Here is a 16,169-nt window from a genome sequence, read left to right as displayed (position 1 = left end):
ACTATATCACGGTTTCAGACTCTGATTTCTTTGTTTCAACTTACGTACAGTGTTTGCGATCACTAGGAGAGTGAACAGTAAAAGTTGGAAAACCTGATACAAAGGAATGTGTGTTGGCGAGAGGATATCTATCTTTCATTTTACAGAACAGTGTTTGCAAATGTTAGAAACTGGGTTTCTGGTTGGCAGAGGTATGCACCCTGTCCAAGCAGTAACCACAATCCTAGTCAGGGTAAGTCACAACACACCCTAAATTATCCAGTGCTCACCCTCTGGTAGCTTGCCACAGAGTAGTCAGACTTTAGACGAAATGTGTAAAGTATTTGTGCACCACTTCATACAACAACACAGTGAAAAACACCCCAGAAAGGCTCATCAGCTTAGTCAAATAGGTTATGGTGTTATAAATAAAACAGGACAAAAATAAAAAAAATCCAATAGGTAGATCCTGAGATATGCAAATATAAGTATTTCGGTGAAAATAAAGCATAAAAGCGCAAAGCACCAAATGTGCTTATCTGGTCATGCCGGACCAGGACAGAGTCACAAGTTCAGGTTAACTGCGATGGAGCACGGGCTGTAACTTACTACCGATTCGCAAAATAGGATTTGCGAGTCGGTACTAGGAAGGGGCGTTTCAAGGGCTTACCCCCTTCCTAACAGCAAGTTGCCGGGGCCTTTATTGATGGTTTGCGACCAGAATACAGTTGCAAAACATTCACCCATAAACCCATTCGCAAACGATAAGGGGACACCAAGGGACCTCTTCCCCTTTGTGAATGTGGACACAAACATATTTTAAGTGCAGGCAATGTTCCTATGGACCACTGACTACTCTAAAAAAAAAAAAAAAGTAGCTTTTCATTTTTTTATTTCTGAAATACATGCGGTTTTCGTTTAAGGAAAATGGGCTACATTTAGGTTTAAAGCATTTTTTATTGCAGTTTAAGAAACAGGGAAAAATAATACATACAATGAATACAGTCATCGTACTAACAAAATGCAAAGTCTTTGCTCCAGATGAGCCTTCAGAATTCCGTGCATTACCACCTGAGCAGTTGTAGAGCCTCAGTCTAGGTGTGAGCGCCGTGATGACAAATTCCAAAACTAACACCCTCCCTCAACTCCCCCCCCACCGTGCCCTCCCCCAGAACCCCCCCCCTTGTGCTGAGCGAATGTCTTACCCATCCCTCACCATCGCAAAGGATCCACACCTCCCATCGTGTCCTCCCTCCATGCCAACTAGGCAATCTGGGATGTCAGTCCAATATCGGGGACAAGTAATTTCTTTGAATTCCGATTGTAGTAAAGTATGGAAAGGTTGCCACAAGTCCTCAAAGCTGTCCACCTCACCTGCCACCGTGAGGGACAGTTTCTCCATACCCAGAACATGCCATAACCTGTGCAGCCAACCTATGGTGGTAGGGAGGGTGGTGGTACGCCAATATATGAGTATGTTCTGGATCGCCGAGCCCAAAGCAATCGCTATCTGTCTGCCCCTCCTGGATCGCAAAGGGTACATCAAGCCATTAGGTAATCCTAGCAGGACATAGGCTGGGAAGCGGGGTAATTCAATGTTAAAGCACTGGTCTATCTCGTCTAAAATCTCCTTCCAGTAAGGACTTAGTAACGGACAATCCCATAAGATGTGTGTAAGCGTGCCAGGCTGTCCGCATTCGCGCCAACAGGCGCTCGGAATGTTATGGTTCCTTTCATGCAACCTCTGAGGCGTGTAGTACCAGTATGTGGATATCTTAGTAAAGGTTTCGGTGAGCCCAGTGTGGTATGCTGAATGACGCGCCCGGTAGGAGATATCGTCCCATTCCTTGTGACTCAGTTCCCTCCCCAACTCTCGCTCCCAGCGAACCCTTCCTGGGTTATGGATGTGGTAAGTAGGGGGTTGTAAGAGCCGGTATAGGTCTGAGATGAGCTTGGCGTCCGATGAGCGCGTCGCCAGCCACATCACGTATGGGGTGAGTTTCCGGTCAGCCAAATCCCGTACTTGCGACTGAAGCGCCCAATGGCGTACCTGTATATACCGCATACGCTCAGTTTCGGGTAGGTGGTAGTCCCGGCGGAGGTATTCAAATGCACTGCACCCTCCGGACCATACACGTGAAACAAAGCGCAGCACCTGGCTGCATCCAGAGCGCGAAAGCGCCAGGTTCCATCCCGGGTTGGAAGTCGGGGTTCCCAATCAGTGGTGTAAGTGGTGACGGGAAGGTGGTGAGCTCATGCGTAACATTCACGGCGTCCCACACACGGAGCGGGACCTGTGTGACATAGGACGCATAGAGATTGGGGGGGGGGGGGCGGTGACTTCTGCGCATGAAGGGTATATCTTGTAGGGTCCTGCCCGCCACAGCCTGGTCTTGAAACAGCCAGTGTCTGTCAGATTCCCATTTGCTCCACTCCACCAGATACCGCAACTGCGCCGCCTGAAAGTATTTGTGCAGATCCGGATTGCCAAGTCCACCAGATTCAGGTGCCAGCGTGGACAAGGCTCTCCTGAGTCTGGGTTTGCGGCCCTGCCAGACAAAGCGTGCGATATCGGACTGAGCCTGTCGTATCCATCCCTTCGGTGGTTGGAGCGGCAGGGCCCGGAACAAATACAGTACCTGCGGTAAGAGAGTCATCTTCACCGCAGCGATCCGTCCCAGCAACGACAGCGTGCCTTTGCTCCAGCGGGATAGCTCCTCATTAATTTTCTTGCTCAGGGCTGCGTAATTAGCAGTCACCATGGCAGGCAAGGAAGGTGCCAGGAGTATGCCCATGTATGGGACCAGATCTTTAGACCAATGCATAGGGAATCGCCCTTGCAGCTCAAGTCTCGTAGCAGTGGTGAGCGAAACGTCCAGGGCCGCCGACTTTCTCATATTCATCTTGAAGCCCGCAACCGTGGCGAAGGCGTCCATCTCGGCAATGCAAGCGGGGAGCGCCTCCTTCGGGTTATCAAGTATCAAGATCACGTCATCCGCATACAAACTAATGGCGTGAATGTGGCCCCCCATCCGGACGCCGGTCACTACCGGATTCCGGCGAATTCTCTGGGCAAATGGCTCCATGTATAGAGCGAAGAGTAGCGGGGACAGTGGGCACCCCTGTCTGGTTCCCCTCTCTATCACGAAGTGGCCGGAGCTGCACCCGTTCACCCGTACCGTCGCAGCGGGGGATCTGTAACAGTTAAATATGAAGGTGCGGAATTTCTCTCCTATACCCAATTTGCAGAGCACTTTCTCAAGGTAAGGCCAATGCACCCGATCAAACGCTTTCTCCGTGTCAACCGAGAGTAGCATGCGTTCCCTGGGTATACGGGAGGCCTTTTCTAGGACGTGGACCACCCTCTTAGTGTTGTCCACCGTTTGTCGGCCTGGAACAAACCCGGCCTGATCCGGATCCACCAGGCCCGGTAAATATGGCGCCAAACGTGCCGCCAGGATCGCCGTGTAGAGCTTGAGGTCCACATTCAGTAACGAGATCGGCCGGTAGGAGTCGCATTCAGTCCGGACCTTCCCCAGTTTGGGGATAAACGATACTGTTGCCCGCAGCAAGTCCGGGGGGATAGCCCCCGGCTCAGCAAAGGAGTTGAAGAGCCGTGTCAACAGTGGCGCCAGCTCCTGACAAAACGTTTTGTAAAAAAGGGGGGTGTAACCGTCGGGGCCCGGGGCTTTCCCATGTTTGAGTCGGGAGATAGCCGCAATCAACTCCTCCGGCCTAATGTCTCGTTCCATATGTTCCGCCTGTTCCAGGCTAAGGACAGGGAGGTCGACCGATGCGAGATAATCATCCTCGGCTGAGGCCGAGGAGGGTGCGCCCGCGTATAGGTTGGCGTAATAGCGACGGAACTCGTCCGCAATCCGGTGGTCCTCCGTGGCCAAAGTTCCGTCAAAAAGGGACAGCTCCTTAACCCGTTGGTGCTGGTGCTTCACCCGGAGTTTGTTCGCGAGTAGCCGGCCGCATCTGTCACCGCTAGTGTAATACGCGTGCTTCAGACGCAGCGCCGCGTACTCCGCCCTGTCCATATCTAGCGCGGAAAGAAGCGTCTGGGCTGCTTTGAGTTGCCTCCAGACTCTGGGGGCCCCCGTCCTCTGATGCATCTGTTCCAGTTCCCGTACCGTATTCGTAAGTTTGCCCCTTTTCTGTTGACGGTCTCTATTCTCCGCGGAGGAGATGGCGATAAACTCACCCCGGGCACCGTCTTTAGGGCAGCCCATTGTGTTGCCCGGGTGGTATCCCCATTCTCATTGTGTTTCCGATACTCAGTAATTGCGTCGCGTAACTGTCTCACGACCGTCTGTTTATGTAAGAGGGTATCCCGAAGACGCCAGACCCCTCGTGAGGGAGACATCGGCGGCAGGTGGAAGGAGCCCGATACCGGGGCGTGGTCAGACAATGTAAGGACCCCCATATCGGAAGCCGTCGCCATTTCGGCAACCGGTCCCGTGACCAGGAGATAATCTAGTCTAGCGTATGTCTTGTGCGTGTGGGAGTAGTAAGAATAGGCCTGCATGGTGGGGTGTAAGCGTCTCCATAAATCGTGCATATCAAGATCTCGTAAACGGGAGGTACTCATCTGTGAAAATTCCCCGGTGTGTGGACGTCGCTGCGCAGATCTATCTAAGGATGAGTTAAAGACCACATTCAGGTCCCCCCCAATGATTACGTGTCTGTCCGGTGTAGTCGTGATATCCTCCAGGGCTGATTGTAGAAACAAATCTTGGCGGTCATTAGTGCTATATATCGAGCCCACCGTGAACAGCAATCCCCCTAGCCTAACCCTGTAAGCCAGGAGCCTCCCCTTCTGTTCCGCCACCTTGCAGAGGACCTCCCCTCTAAACTGTCTAGACACCAAGATTGCAACTCCTGCTGTTTTAGTAGTCCCTGAGGAAAAGAGCTGTACCGGGAATTTGGGAGACCTCATCCGGAGACAATCTCGGGCCAAGAGGTGGGTTTCTTGCAAGAGGCAGATGTCCGCCTGGGTGTTTTCTAGGAGGGACAACATTGCTCTACGCTTGATCGGGTTATTCAACCCCTCACATTAAGGGTAACAATCTTAAGGGCCATGAACGTACAGTGAAATATCGCTTAATGAACCTGAATCAATAGTGAGATCAGTGCAGATTAGCAATGTGGGTCGGAACCAATGCGATAACCCTGTAGCATGACATTCTGAACTCTGTACCTGCGGAAGAAGGACATGGCAAAAGCAGCAGCAAAAAATGATAGCACAGCACAATCCCCAGATCCCTCCCCAAACAGTCCTCAACCAGCCCTGAGAAAGTGGCGCGAGGGTAAAGCGCTCATAGCAGCAAGACAGTACAGCACAGCATAAACCCCGTATCCCCCCCATCCCCACCCTCCAAACAGCCCCTGAACTGCCTAACTCCCCAATTCCCCTCCCCCCGTCCACTGGCCTACCCACAACCCTCCCCTCCCCTCTCAACCCCAGCCCCAACTGCTCAAAAAAATCCATTGTCCCAGTCTGGTCCCTAACGGACTAGTCCGTGGAAAAGTATTCGAGTGGACGTCCAGCCACCACCTATGCCCTTCCAGAGCCCCCCCCCCCCAGAACCCCCGCACCTGCAATGATGATGAAGCCAATATGATCTCCCCCCGGAGTCCACTCAGGCCGTCAAGGCCATATCACCAGACGACGTATCTCTGGACACCTCCCGTATGGCGCTGTCCATCTCAGCTCTGATCGTGGGAGAATCCGGTCGTGGAGGCGGGAGCGTGGGTCGCCGCTGTCGGACCGTCTGCCACCCCTCCCTGGAGTTGCGGCGTCGTCGAGGCGTTGGAACGTCGTCATCTGCCGCGGTGAGACCCAGCACTCCGCAAGTGTCCTGGAGGGACCGAAGCTGATGCAGTGTCACGTTCCAACGGAAGATGAGCCTGAAGGGGTGTCCCCATGAGTATTGCGTGTCGTGTTCCCGCAAAAAGTCCGTGGCGATCTTGAAGGACTTGCGTTTCTGCAATGTGATCGTTGATAAGTCCTGAAACAGGGCAATTTGATGACCCCGGAAGCTCACTGGCTGCTTTCGCCGTGCCTCGCGCAAGATCCGTTCTTTCAGGGGAAAATCCGGTAGGTAGGCCAGAATGTCCGGGGGCGGCGCCGAGGCCCGGCGTGGCGGACCCACTCTATGCGCCCTGTCAATTCTCACCGGGAAGTCCGCGGGCTCGCCCAAAATGTCGAGGAACAGGTCCCTTAGGTAGGCTGCAGTGTCTTCTCCCTCCTCTTTAGATGGGACACCCCGGACCCTGATGTTGTTGCGCCTGGACCTGTTCTCGAGATCCTCGGCGTGGGACTGGAGGTCAATCTGCTGGTCTTGGAACCGCAGGACTTCCTGCTGTAGGTGCGCAATCTCCTCGTCCCTGGATTGGTTAGCGTCTTCCACGGTGGATACTCTTTCTCCTAGCGCGTCGACCTCTCTCCGCACCTCCCGTACCTCCCCGGCCACCTCCTGCTTCAACGCCTGGAAGTCCTCTCTGAGGGTGCCGAACAACGACTCCAGGAAAGACCTGGTGACCGGGGGCTCTCCCCCTTCCGCTCCCCGGGAGCCAGTGGGGGGGCTCGAGGCTGGTTGATTCCGGTCCTGTCTCGGAGCGCCTCTGCCCAACATTTCGGGCATGGTGCGTTCTCTTTTCTTGCCCCCTCTGTTGCCCGACATTACAGAGGTGGGGGCGCGTCGCGGGGGGGGGTATCCAAAAGAGTCCGCTGGGTGTGGTGGCGCCGGGGTCGGTGCTCGCGCCGCCTTGTCTCTCTCAGCGTCTTTGCGCTGTCTGGTTCTAATCAGCGGGGCTCCGGGGCCCAGAGGTGCCGGTTCAGGAGGGGGCGCTGCGGTTCTCTCTCAGCAGCAGTGTAGCCCAGCTGCGTGGAAACGGCCAATGTTCAGGAGCAGCAAGTGTTCCCCCGCTCGTCCAGGGTCGAGCTACCACGTCGTTAGGGCCCAGTTCTAGACCTCGGGCCGGTGTCTGAAGTGCCTCTCCACGTGGGCCCAGGTGAGCCCCACCGCGTCACAGGGGAAGGTGACACAGGCCGGACCCCCTCCTGGTCGATCACGCCACCACAGGTTGCTGTGTCAGTGTTCGTTGGGCCCTGGGGCGCCCCCCGCTCTTGGTGAGGTGTCCGGTGGTGGATCGGCTCCACCGCGTGGCCTCGGAACCGGAAGGGGCCGGGGGGACAAGGCCCGATGCCAGTCAGGGCCGCCGGCTCCTACGGCAACTCCGCCCCCCAGGACGGGCACAAGCACCTTGGCGCCGGGTCAGGCAGGCCCCCCGCACCGTGCGTGGGGGCAGCTGGGTACCTCCAGCCGTCCCTCGCTGTCGCCGGCCCCACCCCTCCGCAGGGGCTTCGGGAGGAAGTGCGGGGTCGTCGCTCAAGGACAGGCCTCCCGGCCTACTCGATCCCCGGAGTGGCGTGGCGGCTCCCCGCGGGCTCCTCCCCCGCCCCGGCCCGGAAAGGCGCACCTCCGCTCCGCTCGGAGCCTCCGCCTCAGACCTCGTCGGTGGCCCGGGAAGGGCGCGTCTTTAAGCCGCCAGGCCCCGTCGGAGCCCCGGCACTCCCGCGGCTCCGCCCGCGTGTCGCGGCTTCCGGCTCTCGGGCCCTCGCCGGGTCCGCAGCTCGGGCTCGCTCCGGGGACGTCCGTGGCGAGGCGTCGCGCTGTGTTTGCGGGGCCACCAGGGGGTCCAAGCCGCTCCGCCGTCTCCGCAGCTGCACCGGGTCTCTCCTCCGCTTGATCCGGGGGAGATCGGCGGCGTAGAACGGCTCAGGGGCTCCGGGGTCTCGGGAGCTCGAGACGAGAGCATCTGCTCAGCCCTCCATCTTGGCCACGCCCCCAATGGGCTACATTTAAAACAAGCATTTACAATGCAACGGTTTCGCCTTTGCAAAAGTTAGAGCTATTGGCATTGTAAATGACAACATTTTTATTTATGTGTTGGTTTTGAAAACAGATAAATAAATGGCAGTCATTTACAATGCCAATAGCTTAATCTCTCGCAAATGCCACACACACACACCCACAGAGAGCCCCCCACCCAGAGCCCCCCCCACACACACACAGAGCCCCCCCCACATACACACACCTACACAGAGCCCCCCCACACACCCACACAGAGCCCCCCCACACACCAACACAGAGCCCCCCCACACAGACCCCCCACACACCCACACAGAGCCCCCCCACACACCCACGCAGAGGCCCCCCACACACCCACGCAGAGGCCCCCCACACACCCACACAGAGCCCCACCCAGAGCCCCCCACACACCCACACAGAGCCCCCCACATAGAGCCCCCACACACACTGCGAGCCCCCCCCACACACCCACACGGAGCCCCCCCACACCAGATAAGTTTCCGCTCCCAGACCTATCATATGAAAGAACAGAAGTGAAGGTTTAATTCGCCCCTGTAATTACCGGCATAATTATAACCGTGCGGGGCGGCCGGCGGTGCAGGTTCGGGCTGTTCCCGAGCCAAAAACTGAAGGCTGGTCCCAGAATCCAGATACACAGTGGGAGGAGCACTACGAGCAACAGGCTTCAAGGTGCTATAGCATAGCGATTTTGCTCCGGTTCACCGCGGGATGGACCAGTCTTAGCGGTCTGTGCTGTTGAGCCATCCGAGAGCGGCAGAACTACAGAAGTTCTATTTGGCCAGCGGGGACTTCAAGGCGCTGCAGCAAGTGCCTTGTGTTCTGTAGGCAGGCAGTGTCTGCTACAAAGTACTGCCGCGGCCTGCATTTATTCACAGGGCCTCGGGAGGAGTGGAAGAGCTGGAGCGGCCTACCTTCATTGTGTGGCAGCAACTTCAATGAGATGCGGCGGCCTGAAGCGCTCAAGGCAGCAGGGGGTTCAATGAGCTACGGGGCCAGAGTTTAGAATGCGGCAACGGGTGTCAATGAGCAGCACAGGGATCAAGGAGCTGCTGCAGCCGGTGCTCACTAGGTCGCTGGGCCTTCAAAGACAGCAGATGGCCTGTGTGCTCTAAGCTACTCGTTGTCCAGCAGCGCTATGTTCTCTAGGCACTCTGGCTTCAAGGAGCTGCAGCATCTTGTACGCTTTGGGCCGCCTTTGCTTCCTTTGCAGCGCGGCTTTAAAGTGTCACAGAGGCCTGTGCTGTTTCTGGCATAAGGGCTAGAAGGGGGTTCAGACCAAAAATTATCTAGGCAGGCTGGGCTACAATGAGCCGTTATCGTGTGTGCCCTCCTGGTAGGCTTCAAGGAGCTGCATGGCCTGCGCTGTCCGGCCGGGGCGGGCGATTTCTAGGCAGTAAAGCACTTTAGACAGCAAGGGCTTCAATGAGCTGTAGTGGTTTGTGCTCTCCTGGTCGCAAGGGCTTCAGGGGGCTTCAGCGACCTGTGCTGCACTGTGCTGCCCGGCGGCGGCAGGTGATTTGATTTCTAAGCAGTAATGGATTCAATGAGTAGCAGCTGCCTGTGTTCTGTCTGGCTTCAAGGCGCTGTACTGTCTGTGCCCTGGGTCAGCATAGACGTTAACGAGCTGAACGGCCTGTGCACGATCTTCGAGGAGCCTCAGTGGCCTGGGCTATTTCTGCAGCACCGGCTTGAAAGAGCTGCGTGGTATTCGCCCACTGGGAAGAAAGCGCTTCAAGGAGCTTTAGTGGCGCTAGGCACAGTCTGCCTTTGCTTGGATAGGGAGGGCCCTGGGATGATAGAAATGTGTCGCTCTCGTGACTGCTGGTGAATAAAATGAGGCAGAAGGCCTGTGTTCACAGGTCAGTCACACATCTCGGCAGTGACTGACTGGCCTCTAAGCACAAACTTCTCACCACCTCCCACAAATATCCATATTCATTCGCAGCATAGCTCGATCACACTCATGCCAAGTTGTTGGTGATGTGACTGGCCAGTTTTGGTGTGTGTGGCCACAGGGATGAAACGGAGATGGGAGGGGAAGGAAGGGGGTAATCGGGTATAAAACAGCACCTGCTGCAACTAAAAATGACGAAAAGCAGATTAGTCGGAATAATTTGAGTCTAGTCAGAGGGACGCTGCTGTCTACAGGACCTTGATGCAGACCGTGCGCCCCTCTGAAGATTGGCGCCCTGGGCCTGGACTCAACTCGCCCACGACAAAAGCCGGCCCTGCCTCTCGCCCGCAAGGGCTTCAAGAAGCTGCACGGCTTATGTTTTATAAGCTGCGAGGGCTTCAAGGAGCTGCAGCGTCTCGTGCTCCCTGCTTAAAGTGAGCTCTAGGCATCACCTTCTTCAAAGCGCTAGCTGCGGCGGCCACTGCTTCCCGAGCCACGGCCTCTTCTGGTTGTGCTCCCACGGGCTTCAAGGCGCTGCAGACTCTCATGGTGCCTCCAAACCTCGGAGATCAACCATTTCAGCTGAATCGAAGGCTGGGGGAATAGGATAGGAAAGGTTGGAGACCCATGGTCATTCCACTTCTTTACATTACACTAACACCGCACGGTCCTCAACTTGCTCCTCCCACTGTGCAAGATACTTACAGTAATCATAGGAAGCTTTCCTCAAGGGTGCCCCATATTCAAGCAGCGGGATCAGCCATATTGCCTGAATATGGTCTACAAATGTTCAAATGAGAGGTGGACAGGCTATTGCGGACCCTTTTTTGTTGTGTCCTTTACATGGAACGTGTTAGCCTTATGTTCCTCCGAAATGAAGCTCAAAAACGATGCTGTTGCACTCTATTAAAAAACACACAAAAAAAGAAAGGGGCAGACCCCCGACACTTAAACCCTCTACTGGACAATATCTAGCCTAATCTGCATAGTAAAGATTTTCGAGATGATAGTCAACAATACATTTCTTTTCACCTAGTCATACTGCATTTTTCAAAATTTTTAGTCTGATTTCACCATCACAGAGGAACAGAAATCACCCCCCAGAATCTGTAGTGGGGAATGACTTGTGTCCAGGATCCCCCCTAAAAAACCACGGAGGTGCGGGCTGTGCTGTGTCTGAATCCTTTCTTTTCCCCACAGGCCTGGGTCGAATCCCCGGTTGTTTCCTGCAGGATGCAGTCGGAACCGAGGTAGTATCTTAAGGAAGAATCCACTACTTCATGCTGCAGAATTGCCCCTCCGCCCTAGAGCCATGCAAGTGGGGTGGGAAGGCTTCCATTCACAATCATATTTAAGACATAGGGTTTTGAATTGCATTTGGAAACAGCTGCAGGCAGGTTTAAATCTGCATTGCATTTAACAGACTAGGGCGCATTTTGGCCAAATGACCATTGCATGTGCCTTAATTGATCAGAGACCACTCCTTTGTAAGCATGGTACAGCCATCCTTACCCCCCCCCCCCGGACCCTCTCCCCAGAACGAAAAACCCAAGCCACCAAAGAAAAAATGTATTGATTCAGCCAATACTGCTTGCACGAAACGTTGCCTCTGAGTCATGCCCCTACGAACAATAAATGAAAGTGCAACACCGGCTTGTAGAGAAACGGCAAGCAAGTGTGCTATGTGTGTGGGGGATTTTCACTCACAACCCTTGTTGCCGCCCCGACCAGTAGTCCACTCATGCCGCTCAGACTATTAACGTTACAAATATAAATAGAAGCAGGTATATAGCCGCCCTCCTTGTGTCTCCCGACGGATGGAGAGAAGAGAGCGGGATAGAAGAAAGTAGCACGAGCAGCAGTCACGGGGTGGGGGCTGTGGGGCAATCGGGGAGTTGGAACAAGATGGGAAGGGACAGAATGAATGAAACTGGGGACACTGTCAGAGACGAGGGGCCGTGAAGGAATGAATCGAGGCTGCAGAAGGGATTGGGCGGAAGGGAGAGACGGATGTGGCAGACGCACAAATAAACAAGCATTTACAAGTGGGACACGGACAGCGGGAGGGGGGCGGGAACGGGCACAAGGACAGGGGGAGGGGGGGGGGGGGCGGGAAGGCAAGAAAAACAAAGCACTCACTCACCTGTACTTCTTCCGGCGGCCGTTGTCGGCATGGAATGACGAAAACAAACGAATAAAAAAAAAACGAAACTCCGCCCACCGCCGCGATGACGACATTGCAGAGGCGGAGAGGGAAAAAATCTCGGGAACGCCCCCGAATCTGGTCCGGCCTTGACGGACAGATCCGGGTCCCAATGGCTAGCCTCCATTTATGGAGCTAGCCAATTGGAACCGGGGGACGTTCCTATAGCCCATATAGTAAACATTAGATTTCGCTTGCGCAGTAACGCCAAGCGAAACTTAAAAATTGCTTTATTTAAAAAGCAATCACAGACATGGTGGCCTGCTAACCCCAGCCGGCCACCGTCCCTGTGATTACAGACCTTTGCCAATACGTAGAAAATTGCGACCTGTCTCATGAATATTGATAAAGGAAGGTCAATTGCGACCCCACTGGGAATCTCAAACAGTGTCTGAGACACTGTTGAACTTCACATGCCCTTGGTATTTCACTTTATTGCTACTACATTTCCTTTATGTTGGGTTTTCATGTCTGCACCTTTTACTGATTGACCTTCGTTTCCACTGTTAAAAATATCAATAGATTTTGTGATAAGATTAAAAAGTAGCATTTGTTTTAAACATGAAGTTCTGAATAGAAATTCGTATCTTTACTGTCATTGTGAAAACTGTGCTGTACTGTATCCTGTATCACACAGACGCCCTCCTTTGAGCTACGCTTTAACTGTTAGACAATAGTTGCCCTGAGAGTCTAGGAAACTGGATACACTAACATTCTGTTGAAGCTGGGTGTCAAGTACCCTCGTCAGAGGGAACAGAAGCACCGCCCGGTTGTCTCTGCAACTTGGAATGTTAGAGTAGTGCAATAAAGTTCATATTTTAAAGCTTTCTACAGAAAGAATGAACCTAGCAGTAGCAATGCTGCTGTGCTGAAAGCCACGAATGCCGAGGCAATGAATCAGCAAGGCAAGGTTCGACAAATAAAAATAAAAGAGTTCAGGTCTATGCATATGATACTCTATTTAAGGGCCGATGCTCAGCATATAGGAGAAAGGTCCCCTGACACAGACCCTGTTGAGAACCACAGCTGTGCCCACGCAGCAACCCTTCCTGGTCCTGTCACCCCTTCTGTCCCCAGAGAACTTCATCCATCAAATTATGCAGATAGAGATGAGGTAAGAGAAGGCCAGGGGAGCAAAGAATGGGGGAGAGGTGGTCTGCAGAGAAATACGATGTGCATGAAGAGAGAAAAAAAAAGCATTGGTCACATACCCTCGAATTTGAGCACTTGAAGATGTAATACCTAAAGACCAGGAATTGGGACAACCATAATAAACATAAACACATCTCCAGAAATAAAGGATTAAGTCTTCATCATCACTTGACAACATATCCATTTTAGCAATGAGACAAACTCTGCATTTTCGGCTCCAGATACTATGTGCTTCGTACTCATTGTGCAAGATGTAAAAGAGTTGGGCTCTACCTCTGACAGAAGCTTTTATCAATTTTAAACTAGATAGAGTAAAATATAGATGAATTGCAAAGGCTCTGTAGCGGCAAAGTCTTACCAGAAACAGCACACGCAGTCACTTGCGAGAAACTTTGCTCACAGGTGTCTTCGAGATCGCTGACTGCTTACCAATAGTCTGCTTCATTGTCACTCATTTCCTTGCTTCTCTTTGGCCCAAGTGAGCCATCTACACTTTCTCTTCGTGTGTATGCCCCTCTACCTGTCTCCTTTCACTGCTTGTGCTTTTGGAGCTACTTTTTTGCTTAGTTGCAGCATTCCATAAAAGTGGATGTGTTTGCAGTCCGTCTCCCTCATGTGCTTCTCCCCCACTTCCATGCTGTTCTCTTACCCATGTGCTTTTGTCCCTCTGTATTGCTGCTTGCCCCTCCCAGCCTCTGTATTACTGCTTGCCCTGCCCCCATTGTATTCTATGTGGATGCTTGCCCCCACCCACCCTCCGCTGTGCTCCATGTTGTTGCTTGCTCTTGTCCTGCTCAGGGTTGCTGCTTACCCTCCTGTCCCACATTATTTGCTGCTTGCCTAGTCCAGCAAAGTTAGTTGCTTGCTCCTGTCCTGCGTTGTTTCTTGCTTGTTCCCCATCCCCTATCTTTTGTTACTTGCATTGTTGGTTGACCCAGTCCCACTCTCCGATCGCGCACTGTGTTGTTACTTTGGCCCCCCTGCTAGTCATTGTTGCGTTTATCCCCTCCCTAACACTTTCCTGTCCAGTTCCTCGTAGTTCCTTTGACCCTTCTCCTGCAAGCCATGCTCCTGTGCAACATGGCTAAAAGACATCGACAAAGCTAATTCCTCTTGAAGGAAAAACCTACTGGGTTTGCTAATGCTGGTTAGCATTTCCACTGCTTCGTGCATCTACCTAGTATCACTACCAATACAAGCAAAGACACATCACGCAGACAAACATCTAAAGAAGAGGGGTTTTAGGCTTCTGCTTGCCACTAAAATTGGGACTATTAAATGTTCAGCAAATTTCAAAAGTAGACAAGGGAACAGAAGAAAACCAGACAAGGTAGAATCAACCATCCGCAATTCATACTGGAGGCTATTACCGCCCTCCCTTGCAGCTCCCAGTGAGCAACTGACAGCAGTAAAATGCTGCGGAGCCGGAGGGTTGACAGCTGTTAAATTTGGCAAATATTCGGATCTCAAAAGTGCACAAAGCAATGATAAGAAAAAAGCACGGCTCCTCTACAAAGAGAAAATGCCATTTCAATTGCTCTTCCTTGTCAACAATCTTGCGAAGAATATTTGCTGACAAAGTGGTAACAGCCACGCTAGAATACTGTATATTGTCACAACTAAGAGTGCATAACGTGCACAGCCAGACATGTTGCAGTATTTCAGTCATAAGCCTCAAAAGATAGAAAAGGCAGACCTCAGGGCTTTAAGTGTGCCAGGTCCTGCCTGTGCCAGGTCCTGCCGGTGCTGAGCACCGGCAAGTCTAAAAACGGTGCTGGGACGGGTTTCTATTGGGCTCTCCATTTTTGCCCTTAGGGTGAAAAAAAATATCTTAACTCTGCAGCAGAGCCAACATTCACTTCTTTTGAGGTAACTCCAAAGAGACTCGCTATAGTTTTTTCACCGCCTTATCATTTCAAAACTGAAGCATTTTCAATATTCCATACAACGAAGCCACAGTTGTTGCTTATTTATCTTACACAACTAACACGCATTGGCAAACCCAATAGTCCTGACTTATTGTAGGAGTAATGTTACTTGTGGTATTAAGAAAAAACCATGGGGGGCACATCCTTCTCTGTTCAAGCAGCCAAACTATGGAACTCTTTGCCCCCCCAACATAAGATCCACGGACAGCCACCTTATCTTCAGAAAACTGCTCAAGAATTGGCTCTTCCCCACATAAGCACCATACGCAAACAGAAATTTACAGCATATCCCTCTGTATATAATCATAAATTTTTACTATAAATATGTACCTATCTTTGTGTTTTGCTTTGTATAAACATGTAGAATAATTACGTTCAAATTTTTCTTTTTTTAAATTAAAGTACAATAGAACGCGAAAATCACTGTTTATCTGGTGCATCTTTGGTCTACATGTACTTCTTCCATTGTGCATCTATGTACCTTCTTAGTACTTGGATCTGTGTCTTTGTTACTTTCCTCCTGAAAAGAATATCAAATGCACTACCCTATTTCTCATCCTGTATCTTTATCAATATCTTTAATCTACATATAACTACCCACTTTATACATCTATATACATTCAATGTACTTATGGCCCTATATATTTATCACTTTCTTCTAACTCAGCATATCCAATGCACTACCCTATTTCTAACCATATACTTCTCTCAATATATCTTCTAACCCATCTTTCTGACTCATCTCAAACTTCTTTCTACTACTCTTTCCAATGCACTACCCTATTTCTCACCCTATACATATATCAATATATCCTCTACAGCCACTCTCTCATTTATCCGAAACACCATACCACTACTATGATCCCCAAAATAACCCTTTCTACTCTCCCTTACTCTACCCCTCCTCGCATTATCGGACACCTCTTTTACTATACCGATCCCCAAAACAAACCTTTCTAAACTCTTCCCTCTGACTCTTCCCTACCACAACCCCTTTTTACTCATCTAAAATCCTCCTCCTACTGCTACGACCTCCCCAGAAAAAAAAATCCTTCACTCTCCTTTCCCTCCACTATCCTTTTCAATCAAAATAACAGACTAACATGTTCACT

General features: G+C 52.0%; 1 protein-coding gene across 2 annotated transcripts in view; it reads right to left on the bottom strand.

Annotated features, from left to right (window-relative positions):
* The window catches only part of TDRD3 (tudor domain containing 3), an 860,519-nt gene that overhangs the window by 304,505 nt on the left and 539,845 nt on the right, over window positions 1-16,169 (bottom strand). The window lies entirely within an intron of this gene.

Source organism: Lissotriton helveticus, chromosome 8, assembly GCF_964261635.1.
Source record: "Lissotriton helveticus chromosome 8, aLisHel1.1, whole genome shotgun sequence".
Classification (NCBI taxonomy): domain Eukaryota; kingdom Metazoa; phylum Chordata; class Amphibia; order Caudata; family Salamandridae; genus Lissotriton; species Lissotriton helveticus.
Note: the sequence above shows the minus strand (reverse complement) of the source record. Positions and strands in the feature narration are given on the sequence as shown.